This window comes from Nansenia antarctica (assembly GCF_963989245.1).
Source record: "Nansenia antarctica genome assembly, chromosome: 2".
Taxonomy (NCBI): Eukaryota; Metazoa; Chordata; class Actinopteri; order Argentiniformes; family Microstomatidae; genus Nansenia; species Nansenia antarctica.
In genome coordinates this window covers 2,972,008-2,986,003 of record NC_137675.1, presented here as the reverse complement: position 1 = coordinate 2,986,003, position 13,996 = coordinate 2,972,008, and the positions used below count along the sequence as shown (strand labels likewise).

General features: G+C 43.2%; 1 pseudogene across 1 annotated transcript; it reads right to left on the bottom strand.

Annotated features, from left to right (window-relative positions):
- Positions 1-13,837, bottom strand: LOC308151810 (piwi-like protein 1; annotated as a pseudogene). Its single transcript has 22 exons — positions 13,716-13,837; positions 13,592-13,674; positions 12,152-12,208; positions 11,256-11,372; positions 7,233-7,370; positions 6,857-7,071; positions 6,474-6,595; positions 6,272-6,352; positions 5,961-6,158; positions 5,613-5,721; positions 5,389-5,515; positions 5,171-5,288; positions 4,927-5,041; positions 4,508-4,702; positions 4,080-4,152; positions 3,775-3,975; positions 3,047-3,150; positions 2,876-2,946; positions 2,557-2,710; positions 859-984; positions 601-748; positions 1-117 (listed from the first exon to the last, which is right to left on the bottom strand). The product of its transcript is annotated as a piwi-like protein 1 (transcript).
- Positions 13,838-13,996: the final 159 nt, after the last annotated feature.

Sequence of the window (13,996 nt, the reverse complement as noted above, 5' to 3'; positions counted from 1 at the left end):
TCACAGGTAGTAGAGGAAGTCATCCAGCTTCATGTTGGGCTCTCTGTGGATGCTCTGTCCCACCAGGAAAGCAAGCTTGTGGGCATACTGGCAGGGTGCAGGCACTCGGATGATCCCCTGAAATAATTGGGGGAGACAAAATCAACGACAATTTATGTATCAAAAAACAACTTGCATGCCTGAAATGGGAAAACCATATGTAAATACAGTATGTTTGATTTCATAACCAATATGGATACGTATCAGTAGGTTTAAGATGTGTTTCAATGTGAACTACACCCTGTTCATGCCTGCATTTGAATTACTGACCAAGAGAATAGTTTAAGCAGACTTTTACCCTGTCATTTTGTGCATTTGTTGTTTTCATTACTCTAAAGTAGACATATCCACACACAAAGAATCATGTTATAAAACAATCTCTGAGTAAATATATCTCGCTTTGAATGCCCTGATGTTCCAAACTCCCAAGATCCCCCCCCCTCTCCCCGTCACAACAGACCTCACACGTTTTGATAGCTATGATGCAGCTGCACACGAAATAATGAACGTTCGGGTAAACCTCCCCTTTAAAACTACTACTGGAAAGACAACCCAGCATACCTGCCAGTTGAAGTATATGTGGCAGAGTTTGTAGGTCAGTTTCTGCATGTGGTCAGGCTTCAGTCCACTGCTGTCATACACCACATTGTAGTGGGTTGGGGAGACGCTTCCCTGTCTAACAGCTTGGCTGACAATGAAGAAGTCGTACCTGAAAATGGGAAATTGCAACTGTAGCCACCGTTTTAAGACTGGATAAAGCAGACATAGCACATCTCTGAAAAAACAACATATTTTCTGAATTGCGTATTGAATCGATACCATTCTGGGCGGGTGACCTCAGTGTCGATGACTGTTCCAGGGGGTGGGTTGGCCATCTTGCCGCCAACTTGGGCAAAGAACCTGGAACTGATCCGCTTCTTCACAACCACCACTGTGAGTTTGGGTCTAGGAGGGGAAGAGAGAAAATACGATCAGAATGATTGGTGATTGAATGTGTTAAAGGGAACCCTGGTTATTAAGACACAGTGTTTCCTCTATATGCATTGATTCGTGGCGGGCCGCCACAAATACATTTTCTCCGCCACTAATTGATTCAGGCTGCGCAACGAGAAAGGCAGCGAGGAATTATGATCGGAGAATAGAAAAAGAAAAAGCAGATTTAAGCTAGATTTAGGCCGCTTTCAGACCTACATTTTCATTCCGATTTCGTTACGATGTTGCAATTAACCTCGTCGGCAACGCGCTTGCAAAGCAATTTTGTGATTGGTCAGAATTTAGCGGATTTCAGGAAATCCCTCCCCTCTCCCTTTAATCCTGTATCCTAATCGAAAATGCAACATCAGCGACGACTGTGGGTTATTGCATTTACTGCTGTTCTCTGGTTCATGTGCTTATACCAGTGCTCAGTATACAAGTATTTTAAATGAACATTCGTAATGTAGTCTCTGATGTTCATGGTCAACTAAATCAGGCTATTTTGTGAAACAAATAATGTTCCCGCAAATGGGTTAACCGAGCAGCCTCGCACCTAACGCTAGCATCGAACTATTCATAGCATAAACGTTGGTAAATGTCATAAACGACACAGTATTGGCAGGGGAAAAGAAGGGGAGTCGAATCTTTATTGACAACGGATGCTGGAAAAACATGCAGCAAAAATTCAGGGAACATTTGTACAATAAGAGACACAAGGTGTGGTCGCATGGTCTAATTACAGGGCAATATGCGCGGGGCAACAATTATCTATAGCCTCTAAAATCACCACGAACAGAACGGCAGAGGTACGGGTAAGCAGGGCTCATGTCGGTGTCATCAAAGGTAAAAGTTGGTTTTCTTTAACTCAGCTGATAGCATTTCCTTGCTGTTGGTTGTTTACCGAATGCTCCATCTGACTGTCACACTGTGATTTTACTTGTGTAAACAGTTAATGAGTAACTTTAGACGGTTTTGTGCGTGTACTCTCATGTAGGCTTGCAATACTTTGTATTGATGAGCTGATCTTTCATTGTGACTGTAAGTCGCAAGTTTATATTCTACGGATGTTGTTCAGTGCTGTATGCGCGTTCCCGGTTCCCTGTGTACTTCATATTCGATGAGCTGATGATCTTTCTCTGTGTGTGTGTGTGTCTTGGGCGTATCTGTCAGTCACATGTATATGTTCAGTGCTGTATGCGCGTTCCGCATGTTCTGCTGCAGCTGTAGGATATCTTGGTATTTGATCACCTTCTATATAAAAATCACCGGTTATTATAATTTTTTTATGTTGCCACCCTTTAGTTTTTGGTGAAATTACGTCTTTGTTTTGAGCGCCAGTGCGCGTTTCATGTGCGTGCAATTATTATTTTTTTACCACTCCGCCACTAATGTGAAAAATCCTAGAGGAAACACTGAAGATATGTAGGCCTTAATACGCTCTAATTGCCATCTCGTACTAAAATATGTTGGTAGAAAGACATGAAAAATGTTGATTATGTTAGAAATTCTCAATTAAGGTGTAGGTCCTTAAGGTCCTCTTACGTGTAGTCCTTTCCCATGGTGCTGATTGAGTCCAGGATCTGTGGCACTTCGTAGTTGACCACACTCTGCAGCATCCCGTCCCCCACTCCGTCTCTGTAGATAATGATGCGTGAGGGCAGGCACTGGTTGTGCTTCAGCCAGGCCTTCAGTGCACCTGGGAAAGAGAGCCTGCACTTAGGATACTAGGGATCATTCTCATGCTTCTCTGAGGGATTATGTTGAAAAGAAGACTTGGAAGAGATTGTTACAATGTGGCAGTCAGTGGTCAATTTTGATATGGTATCTTATTTGAAATGCTTTGTTGTTTCATTGAACTTGCCTTGCAGAGCCACTTTCAAGCCATCCATGATCTCCTGACCACGGCTCTGAACCACACACTTGGAGAACCACCTGGAAAACAAGAGGAATCAGTTGGTACTGGCTACCAACATTGGTGGTAAAGAGCACATTCATAACCCAAGGCCATGCTTCTCCATGCTCATCCACATACCTGGACATGCCCTTGTTGAGACTGGCCACCAGAGCTCCAATGGACCTCTTCCCTGCAGCTATGTCGTGGTAGCAGTCAATGCCCACGATCATCAGCTGCTGGAGCTGTGAAACAGAGGCAGGTGAAGTTACACCTTACAAAGTTTGGTTTAGCACATGCTTCTATTGAGATACATGGGGTGGAACATAAGATTGTGGATGGAGATCACATAGGTGTGAAATGTGTGGTTGTAGAAATAGAACACGCTGTAGAAATTGTACCTGCACCCATGTGAGGTAGTCAGTCAGATAAATGTTATCCACATTAAAAAGGGAAAGTTTACCCAAAATTCATTGTGTATCATTGTCATGTGTATTTCTGGTCAATCCATAATGCATACCGTCTCAAACTATCATAATTTCAAAACGTATCATAGCTATCAAAACTCAAAGTCTATGTTTACTTCCTAAAAAAGCCCCAGAGTTAATATAATCTGGAATCGGGAATCTTGAGCAATTTGGAACATCAGGACTGATGACGGCATTCAAAGCGAGATATCTTGACCGTTTATATATATATATCTTCATCGTTTTTAATGTGTCTATTGAATAATGAAAACAACAAATAATAAAAGTCCACTTTAAACTTATCATGAGCATTGGTCTGTATGTGCACAGCCGTTTTTTAATATATTGGGCCCCAACAACATTTGTGACTTTGGGTTTATTTCAATTCACTGTGCGACTTACTGGGATCTCCACACTCCAGAGCTCTCCTCCCATCTTGCAGTTCATCTGCAGGGCAATCTTGGTGGCCACAGTCATGACGACCTGTTGGCGGGAAAGGGTGCGAGCCAACACACACTGGCTGGGGGTGGGACAGTCCACACACAGGTACTTCTTCACACTGTCATACTTATCCTTCCTGTTGCTGGGGAGGATCACCACCACCTGAGGAGGTAACACACATGCTTTAGTCCTCATTCAACACCTAGAGGTGGTTACCTGGACACAGATTAAGACGATTGCTAGACATGTTATGCTCAGAGACTAACCATCTGGGTGGTCTCTGTAACGTTGTGCTGCAGAGCCCTGAGCAGAGACTCCTGGCGGTCCTCGTACTCCACCCTGTACACAGACCAAAACTGTCAAAGCACTGGGACATCTAAGCAATGGGACTTCCACTGATGGTAACCATGTTCATTTTGAGATAACACCCACGTATGATTGGCAAAGAATACTCAAGGCTTTGTAAAACACCTGTGGTACAATACTGCAGCTTAAAGTGCTCATTAACTCAAGCTTGGAACCTTAATTCTAGCTATGCCCATTCACAGCTGGACTCACCGTTGTAATTAACTTAGGTATCATATGTTGCTCCCTGCCACTAGGTGGTGCTATAGCACTGTGTGTGTGTGTGTGTGTGTGTGTGTGTGTGTGTGTGCCTCCTTCCAGTCTCCTCCAACCCAGAGTGAGAACTCACATAACAGGCCTCTGCATGCGGATGCCCATGGGTGGGGAGTGGGGTCACCTTATTTAAGCCGTCCAGGAGGGCGTGGGCTACGTCAGCGTTGCGGTGGGTAAGGAACATGATCCAGTTGTCCAGTGGCCGGCTGCTGATCAGGGGGATCCCCCTCATTTCTTTGGACCAGTCTGCTGCCCAAGCGTTGTAGTCGTACTGGGAGACAAAAGAAAAAGAAAAAATAAGGTTTTTGAGTTTGTTGCAATCACAGATTATGACAGGCATATACATGCAAATACATGACCAGCAAACATTCTTGTTTGGAGCTAGATCAGTACATGTTGCAGTAAAACAGAAATGTTTAGCAAGAGCTTCAAACTGCAGGTAACAAGTACTGTAATAAGCCACACTGGGGACATCATTTCTGATGTATTCAATACCGATCTGGATCCTTGGATAATCCTCTCAGCAGGGAGGACTCTGCCTGTGAGGTTCAGGAGTTTGTTGTCAAAGTTGAGCCCCCAGGTATTAATTTCAGCCTCAGCCTCAGGGTTCCTGCAAGGTGGTCAGTTTTGCAATCAACGTTGTGATATCAATATTGTAACCACTTAAAGCTGGGGTGTAGAGTCAACATTACATCAGTGCAAGGCTGCTCATAGTCAAACCATATAGAGTGTGACGTACTTGTGGATGTTATTGACAAAGCGATTGAGACGCTGCTCCCTCTGCTCTGGGTTCAGTCTGGTGTGGGTGGCCAGGTCCTTCATGATGTTGAAGTCACTGCGCATCTTGTCCGTCAGGCCTATTAAAAAAAACAAAAAGTAGCAGTGTATATAATACTAAAATAAATACTGTCCATAAGTAGTGTTTGTGAGGTTTCTCTAGTGTCAAGTCAGTGGTACCTGTAAGGTAGCAGAACTCTGGGATGAGCATGGCTGGGCCACGTGGCGGCCCCCCAGAAGGGCCCATCTTCTTCACATGGCTTACCAGAAGGGCCTGCCGGTTGTCGGTGATGTCCAGACTATATTGCTGAATGAAAGTGTTAAATCATAATGAGTTCAGTGGTTGCTGTGACACATGGTCATTGATATGGTCTGATAGTTTAAGTTTATGAGACAACACCTACAGTTTTGTAGTATTCTTTGAAGGAGATGTCAGAGTTCCCTCTCTTGAATGTGTTAGTAGGAGTGTGGTCCCATGCAACATCATCAATCCTGTAGGTCTTGTTATTGTACCTGAGAGAAAAAATTCCCATAGACAGTTGGTTGTTATAAATGTGAATGTTTCTTTGCAACAATGTAAAAGTGGGTATTATAAGGTTGAATAAACATTTAGTTAAATGTTTTAAAATAAATATGAATATGCACAAATCAAAGTAGAGCTTAGTGCTTAGTACCTACTCTGCATTACTGTAAAGCGTTACCGTAGAGAAACAACAGTTGTATCTCTGCGTTCATCTAGTGGTGGGTCTTACTTGGTGAGGACAATTTGGCCCACCAGCTCCTTGGTGCAGGCCTCCATGAAGCGCTGGTCCCCACACTGCTGCTTGAGATTGCCCATGAAAGTGAGCACTGTTTCACTGCGCAGCACCTTGTGGCTCACATCCATACTCAGCATAATGCTCGACTCATACTGCAGGATGGTGGTGGTGAAGCCAGGCCAGATGGTCAGTCTGAAAAGCACATGCATACAACATGCCACACAATGAAGGACACAACAACATCTTTATTCTGTCTCTTTTGTCTTTATGGGTAAAACCACTGCCGAGACAGGTAAGGCACAGACCTGTGCTGTGGGATATTGAGTGGTTCATTTGGGTCGTAGTAATGGCGTCCAATTTGTTGCATGTTTAGCATCCGCAGCACCCTAGAACAAACAGAGAAAAACATTTTTACAGACAATGACGGAATAGAGACCGACAGAGAAACGTGAGTTTGTGTCTTATTATAGGTCAACACAACCATAACCTTTCACTGGGTGCTCTGACCTTCTGAAGATTATGTTGTAGAACTGCAGGCACACTGGAGAGGTGGGTGGCAGCTCATTGGTCAGAGTGATCGTGATCTGGACATCCTCTCCATGGTTGGTCCGAGACTGAAGTACAGTCTCCTACAAAATACAATGGAAGCTCTGTGTCAAGGTTTCTCAATGAATTACAATTAGAACATGCTTCTCAAAACAGCATGTGGGAGCTGATCCATCAGCTTTAGATCATACTGTAGTTAGTATGTTTTTCACTCTTGCTCCAACAATTAACAGTTAACTACTTTGACAAGTTCTTACATGCCGTTTGGTAAATTATGATCTTAGTCTATCACAAATCCGAGTGATAGAGCCATCAGAAGAACCGAACCCTCTAGTGTACTGTACCCGGTTCTCAAGTCTGTGAGGCAGGAAGAGGAGGGCTCCATCAAAGGTGCGGGCTGAGCCTAGCGTCTCGTTATGATGATACAAGAGGGCAGAACGCATGCGGCGGGACTCTATGGGGGGCTTGTAGTCCACATGGTACTGGTAAAGCACCCACTGAGGGCGGGAAAGGATGCGGAAGAAGTTGGCTTTCAGTTGAATAGGAGAGCCAGAGGACCCTGAAGACATATCACAGATGACAGCATTATATTACAGAAAACAGAACAATGACATTCTTCTGCAATGGGTTTGATGAGGATTTCATACATGGATGTATCATGTTGTTCATTATTCTAAAACTATACTATAATTGTAACCATGTAATGGCTGGCTAACACACCAGTCTTGGATTCCTTGACATGCTCCATGGCCTGCCTGGTGTTGATTCCTACATCATGGAAATCACCGCGGCGTCCACCCCTCTTTCCGATCTTCACCTGCTGAAAGCCTGCAGATATCTTAAGACGATCTGTGGAAACAAAGGGCAGAGAAATAATGCAGTTTCACTCACTCTCATTTCACATTAAACACATTGATTGGGCTGACATGTTTAAATTGCTAAATAATAATAATAATTAAAGATTCATGATTTTAGCCATGTGTGCCAACATTTTAAAAGTACAAGAGAGAAAAATTCTTATGGCTTCAGTTTCAGTCGACATTGCAGCAACAAGGGAGAACAAAATGGCAAAAGGAAAGAATTGCAAAAGGAAAAGATAAGGAAGACATAAGGCAAGATACAATTGATCAATACAACAATAGAATAGTAAAAATAAATAATGTTGTGTCCGTGTGTATGCATTTATCATTATAGTCAGGGGTGCACATAACTTTTTGGGGCCAGTGCTCAGAGGAGCACCTAGGGATGCTGCTTGGTGCTCCCCGAGCTCGCGAGTCACGACCCGTCCCACAGGATGGATGAAAAAGGGATACATGGATAACTTATATTAGCAAAACGACATTTATTCATAAATAAAGATGAACGAACAAATGATTGTGTGCAAAACAAAATAAACAAATGCAAAATCAAATGACTGCTCTTTAAGCATGAAAGTCTGTCAGACTCCTTTAAACACAATGAAATCAACTGACATCTCTTTAAGCACTAACTGAATGTCTGTTCTTTAAACACACTGAAATAAACGGACATCTCTTTAAGCACTGCTCTGTTCTGTAAACACTGAAATCAACTTTTCAACAAAAAGTTACAGCCTAAGCATTTATTTATGCTACAAGCTTAATCGTCATCATCACTGCTCTCTTGACTGCTGTAAATTATCACTGTCCTCAATTTCAACCATGGTAGAGGATGTTTTTTTGGTGATCAACTTTTTTTTTTTTTTTGGTGCGCAAAAGCGCCATCATGCGGCTGATCTGCCGCGCAGCATGCATTTTGGCGACGCATGCGCACTGGCGCACCAGTTATGTGCACCCCTGATTATAGTCCATAATGCATCTAGTGGGACTTTGGTTAAGTCCATCCCTTCCCATCTGGGCATCAGATGGGTACATTTAAAATGATTGGCCACTGTTACCAACGCACCATTTTTATGAAATTCTACTATGTTATAATAGAATTGCTAATAAGATTAGATTAAACAAAATGCAGTTTAGCATCCAACCAAAAGTGCAAATAGTGATATAAGAACATGATGTAAATAAAACGGAATGGTAGTGATGGATAGCTAGCTAACACACACACACACACACACACACACACACACAATAACTGTACATTCATACACAACACACAAAACCACCGTCAGCTCTCTAACAAAGCTAGCTAGATAGCTAACAAGCTAACACCTGCTTAGCTAGCCTAGAAGGCATACAGCTTAAATAACGAATGTAACTCACACTTACCCAAAACAAAGCAGAAGGTATGTGGACAGACCACACATTGTGTGTGTGGACAGACCACAGTCCCGTGAAGAGAATGTTGATCAACAAAACCTTCCTGTGCATAAGGTCATTGATGGCAGCGTCCATCTTGTCAACAAACAGACACACTCACATGGCTATTTATCGGCAGGGCTGCCAAGTCTCACGCAATCACCGTGAGACACACGCATTTCAACCAGTTCTCACGCTCTCACGCCGCATCTCTATTTCTCACGGCGAGAAATAACAATTTGTTTTACCGGACATGAGTTTCGTGGCATCTTTCTGCACGCGCGTTAACTTGAGTCTGCAATCGAAGCGGCAGGCGAGCGCTGATGGAAGAACCTGTGTTCACATGAGCTGCAAGAACGTAGCAAGCAGGGTTGCCAGATTGGGCTACTTTTGGTCACACTGGACGGGTGGATTCGGCAGCTTTTAGACCGGTTGGGCTGGACATTGTCAATTCCGTCTGGCAACCGTTAGCAAAATATGTGCATACATTACAACATCGTATCTGGTAGCCTACTGGACTGGGTTGCACCAATTTGGCGTAAGTCTTTACTAAATGCATTTGTTTCTCTACTGTAACATAACCAGGTACATTAATAATAATTGTTAAAGGAGCATAGTCTACTACTTGCTACTGAGATGCTAACCCGACGGATTGTCCGGTTGACGCGCCGTGCGTCCTAGTTTGATGTGTTGCTGTTGGTTATATAAGATCCGTAGTCGTTGGTTTGCTGCATAATAAACATTTATTGTGTTACTATGTGCCATCAATGGCTTAATCACTGGTACAAACAATAACAATAACAAACTTAGCGCCCTTGCGGTCAAACCTATTTGCCTTTCCGGGGTCAACACCTGACGACAACAACAACAAATGTGCTACCTGATATACCTGCCTCAGGTATTGTGACAGCGCCACCCCATGCCCACACAGTGAATTACAACACGTATCACAGGACCATGACAACCCTAGGCTACATAAGGTTCAGAGAATAGGAAATGTTAGAATAGGTATAGCATTGCATAGAGTACAGCACAGTGTTTTATTTGTATAGTATAGTATAGTGGATAGTGTACATAGCCTTTATTTATGTAAACCAGCTCTTTTCCCTTCTTGTCTTTAGTTATTTTTTTTTCCTAGCACCAGGGGAGCCCCCCCCCGCCTCCCAAATTTAGAATTGAGGCTGTTTTGAGAGCAAATGGAGGCCCTACCCAGTATTAGTATAGTGCTCCTGATAATGTGTTCAGTACAAGTACGGTACAAAAGGAACTTAACGTTTAAAAAAAAATATATATATATATATATATATAAATATATGTATATAAGGCAGTAGGAGGGTCATTTTTTTGTGGCAAGGATTCCTGCGGCATCAGCTGCTATTGTCATCCCCCCTGCCACCACTACAGAGTCACCTGACTCCTACTAGAATCACACTACAGAGTCACCTGACTCCTACTAGAATCACACTACAGAGTCACCTGACTCCTACTAGAATCACACTACAGAGTCACCTGACTCCTACTAGAATCACACTACAGAGTCACCTGACTCCTACTAGAATCACACTACAGAGTCACATGACTCCTACTAGAATCACACTACAGAGTCACCTGACTCCTACTAGAATCACACTACAGAGTCACCTGACTCCTACTAGAATCACACTACAGAGTCACCTGACTCCTACTAGAATCACACTACAGAGTCACCTGACTCCTACTAGAATCACACTACAGAGTCACCTGACTCCTACTAGAATCACACTACAGTCACCTGACTCCTACTAGAATCACACTACAGAGTCACCTGACTCCTACTAGAATCACACTACAGAGTCACCTGACTCCTACTAGAATCACACTACAGAGTCACATGACTTCTAATCACACTACAATGGGGTAGACGTCTCCATAGACAACTCAGTCGCCGATTGATTCATACATACGTATATATATTCCAAAGCGCTTCACAACGGCCTCTCATTCACCCATTCACACACACATTCACACACCAATGGCGGCAAGCTACCATGCAAGGCACCGGCCCGCTCACTGGGAGCAATTTGGGGTTTCAGTGTCTTTCCCGAGCACACCTCGACACGTGGCCAGCCGGGGTTTCGAACCGCCGATCTGCCAACCTTGCGATCATTAGACTTTGGCTCTACCTCCTGAGCCACGGCCACCCCCACTTTTGGTGTGAGCTCTCTGTCTTCTTCTTTTATTTTCATATTCTACTTTGCTACTTGTATTTTATTTTAATTCTGTTATCTATTTATAAAAGGTTTCAATAAGTGAATGCTGTTAATTATTCCTTTGTTGATTGATTTTGTTATGTTTTGATAGTCTGCCTTTCATGTGGACCCCAGGAAGAATAGTTTATTCACTATGGTGATGACAGATGGGGATCCGTTGAAATAAACAATAAACAAATAAACAATGGAACTTCTTTACGCCAATGCCTAACCTGGCTCACCTGGTTTGGGTCGGTTCCTCCTCACTGTGTAAACGGTTACTATGACAACCAGCAAGGTCATTGTCACGAAGAACACAATGCGACTGATGGTCAACCACGTAGCAACACCACAAGGACCTGGAGGCAACAACAAACAAACTGTGATTAAACACAATCTCCTCTCGCAGTGCAATCTCAAGGTTGTACCATCACACAGCCACTAGAGGGCGCTACAGACCAAAATGCGATTTCCAAACACTGCGAATATTGAAGTTCTGTGAATCGCACCAGAATGTTCAGGTCTTCTGCTAGCATATCAGCCCAATAGAGCTCTCAGGTCTTCTGACGCTGGTTTTCTCTGTGTACCACATGTACAAAAGAAGAGATTTGGTGAGGCTGCATTCTCATTTTATGCACCCAGATTGTGTCTCACTGCCAGTTGACATTAGGGATCATGCAACCTCAGCAAATATGTTCAAGTCAAGACTAAAAACCCATCTTTTTAATATCGCCTTTAAATGACTAAATTATCAAATTCTGATTATATAATGATTGGAGCACTTTGAGCTGCAACGTTTGCAGGAAGAGTGCTATACAAATAAAAGTTATTTTTATTATATATTATTATTATCTACGTTTTATCCATATGGCAATGTCATCACTGTACCGTTGTTGGGCTCTTCATCTCGGAGGTCATCTACTTCCCAGTGGACAGGGGAGATATAATAATAATAATAATAATAATAATAATAATAATAATAATAATAATAATAACAACTTGGTTTTATATAGCAAACGCAAGGACACTTTACAGATTTTACAGACAGAAAGTCAGACAGACAGAACAGAAAAACAAAGAAAACAAAGAGACAGCGACAAAACTAGACTAGGGGCCAAAGGCAATGTCATCACTTTACCATTGTTGGGCTCTTCATCTTTGAGGTCAGGAGTCAGAGTTGTCTGGACAATACTCCCTGAAAAACACATTAAAACATTTGTTTTAGGCCTTGGTGAACAGATGATTTGAAGGTGTCCAGGGGGCCGTTCCACTAAAGGTGGCTTAGTATATCGGCGATTGAAATAAATCAGGCGATCAGGCAACTCGGGATTGGAATTCAAGCCTCAGGTGATTCCTCGAACGAGGATCAGGCTTGTGTGATGAGTGTTCACAGAACACCGGCTTACAAATCTTCGATATGGGCGCGTGCACGCAGACATAAAGAGCCCCGAAGAGTCGATCTGTCGAAATGAAGATACTCCACTCTGCAGGGGTACTACATTTGCGCAGCATTCCGAATTATTGATCTTTATGAAGACGGAAAAATAAGATGTAAAATAGCGCAATACTGCCGCAATTAACAAGGCGAGAGAAATGGTTTGGCAAGAAATTGCTGAACGATTAAATGCGTAGGTCATACTAGCCCCAGTTATTGTTATATGTTCATATTTTAATAAATGAATATTACTACTGTGGTGATATCAGCAGCAGGCTACAAACCGTCATATCGCCACAATGGCCTAGTGGTATCGACCGCTGCCATAGGATTTATTCGTCATTTTTAGATGGTGTTTCGAATCCCTCTTCGGACACACTTTTTACTGCATTTCGTTGTCTGAATCTAATCTAAAATCTCATCTAAAAAAGTATGTAGGCTATTAAATTATGGTGCAGGCTAATTTACAAGAACTGACACGATTACAATGGTGTTTGAAGCCTTTGCATGAAATCTTCGGTTAAATGTAAAAAAAAAAAAGAAATCACTTATTCAAGTCTCGAACACGCAACCTTTGGAACTCTAGCTGGCTGCCTTAACCACTGCGCCAGCCAGACCGCTGTGATGACAGCAATGCAAGTTGAGACAATTACCGTTTTTTTTTTTACACTCTTTTATTTATTGATCTATCGATCTATCTATCACACTTTCAAAATATCAAGTTGTCTATCACACAATCAAACTATCTATCGATCGATCACACTTTCAAAATATCAAATTATCTATCTATCACACAGTCAACCTATCCATCTATCTATCTCGTGTGAAGTGGGAACTAATATTTCCTAAAAGACACTTGAGGAACTGTCGTTCGGGGATGTAGTTTCCGCCTGTGAGCCTTTTTTGACGCACGTATTACTATAGCCAGTGTTTTAGCCTGCTCGCGACTAGGCTAATTATATCTGACTCAGAAGGAGCTCAACCAAGCAGCAAATTATTTGAGCCACATTGATGGAACCGAACGCAAGCTAACATTATCGAGGCTTAGAACTTTATCGAGGCTTAGAAGATAATCCACCTTAGTGGAATGGGCCCCAGGGTAGGGGCGTTGTGGATCACTGCAACATAACACACACATCCTACCTGAGAACGTAGAGGTGAAGTCAAGGGCGGTCCTCACTACTCCATAGGTCAGCTGGCACCTCCACTTCCTGTTGTCGTCCTCCCTCCGGAGGGTCACGTTCAGAGTGACGTCGCAGGGATCCACCGTCTGAGGTCGTCCTGCAGCTCAGCGCCTCCCTCGTCCACCCAGGTCAGAAGGGCTCCCCGCAGGGAGCTGGAGCACGCCATAGGCCCATCGAAGGTGGCCAGAGAGCACCTCAACACCATGGTCCCGTTAGCCTTCAGCTCTGTCACCGGGGTGGACGAGGAGACTGTGGAAAGAGGAGATTTGGCATGAACAAGGCAAGGCAAGTTTATTTGTTGAGCACATTTCATACAACAGGGGCAACGGGACCTATCGCTAACTAAGCCACGCCCCCCTTTGAA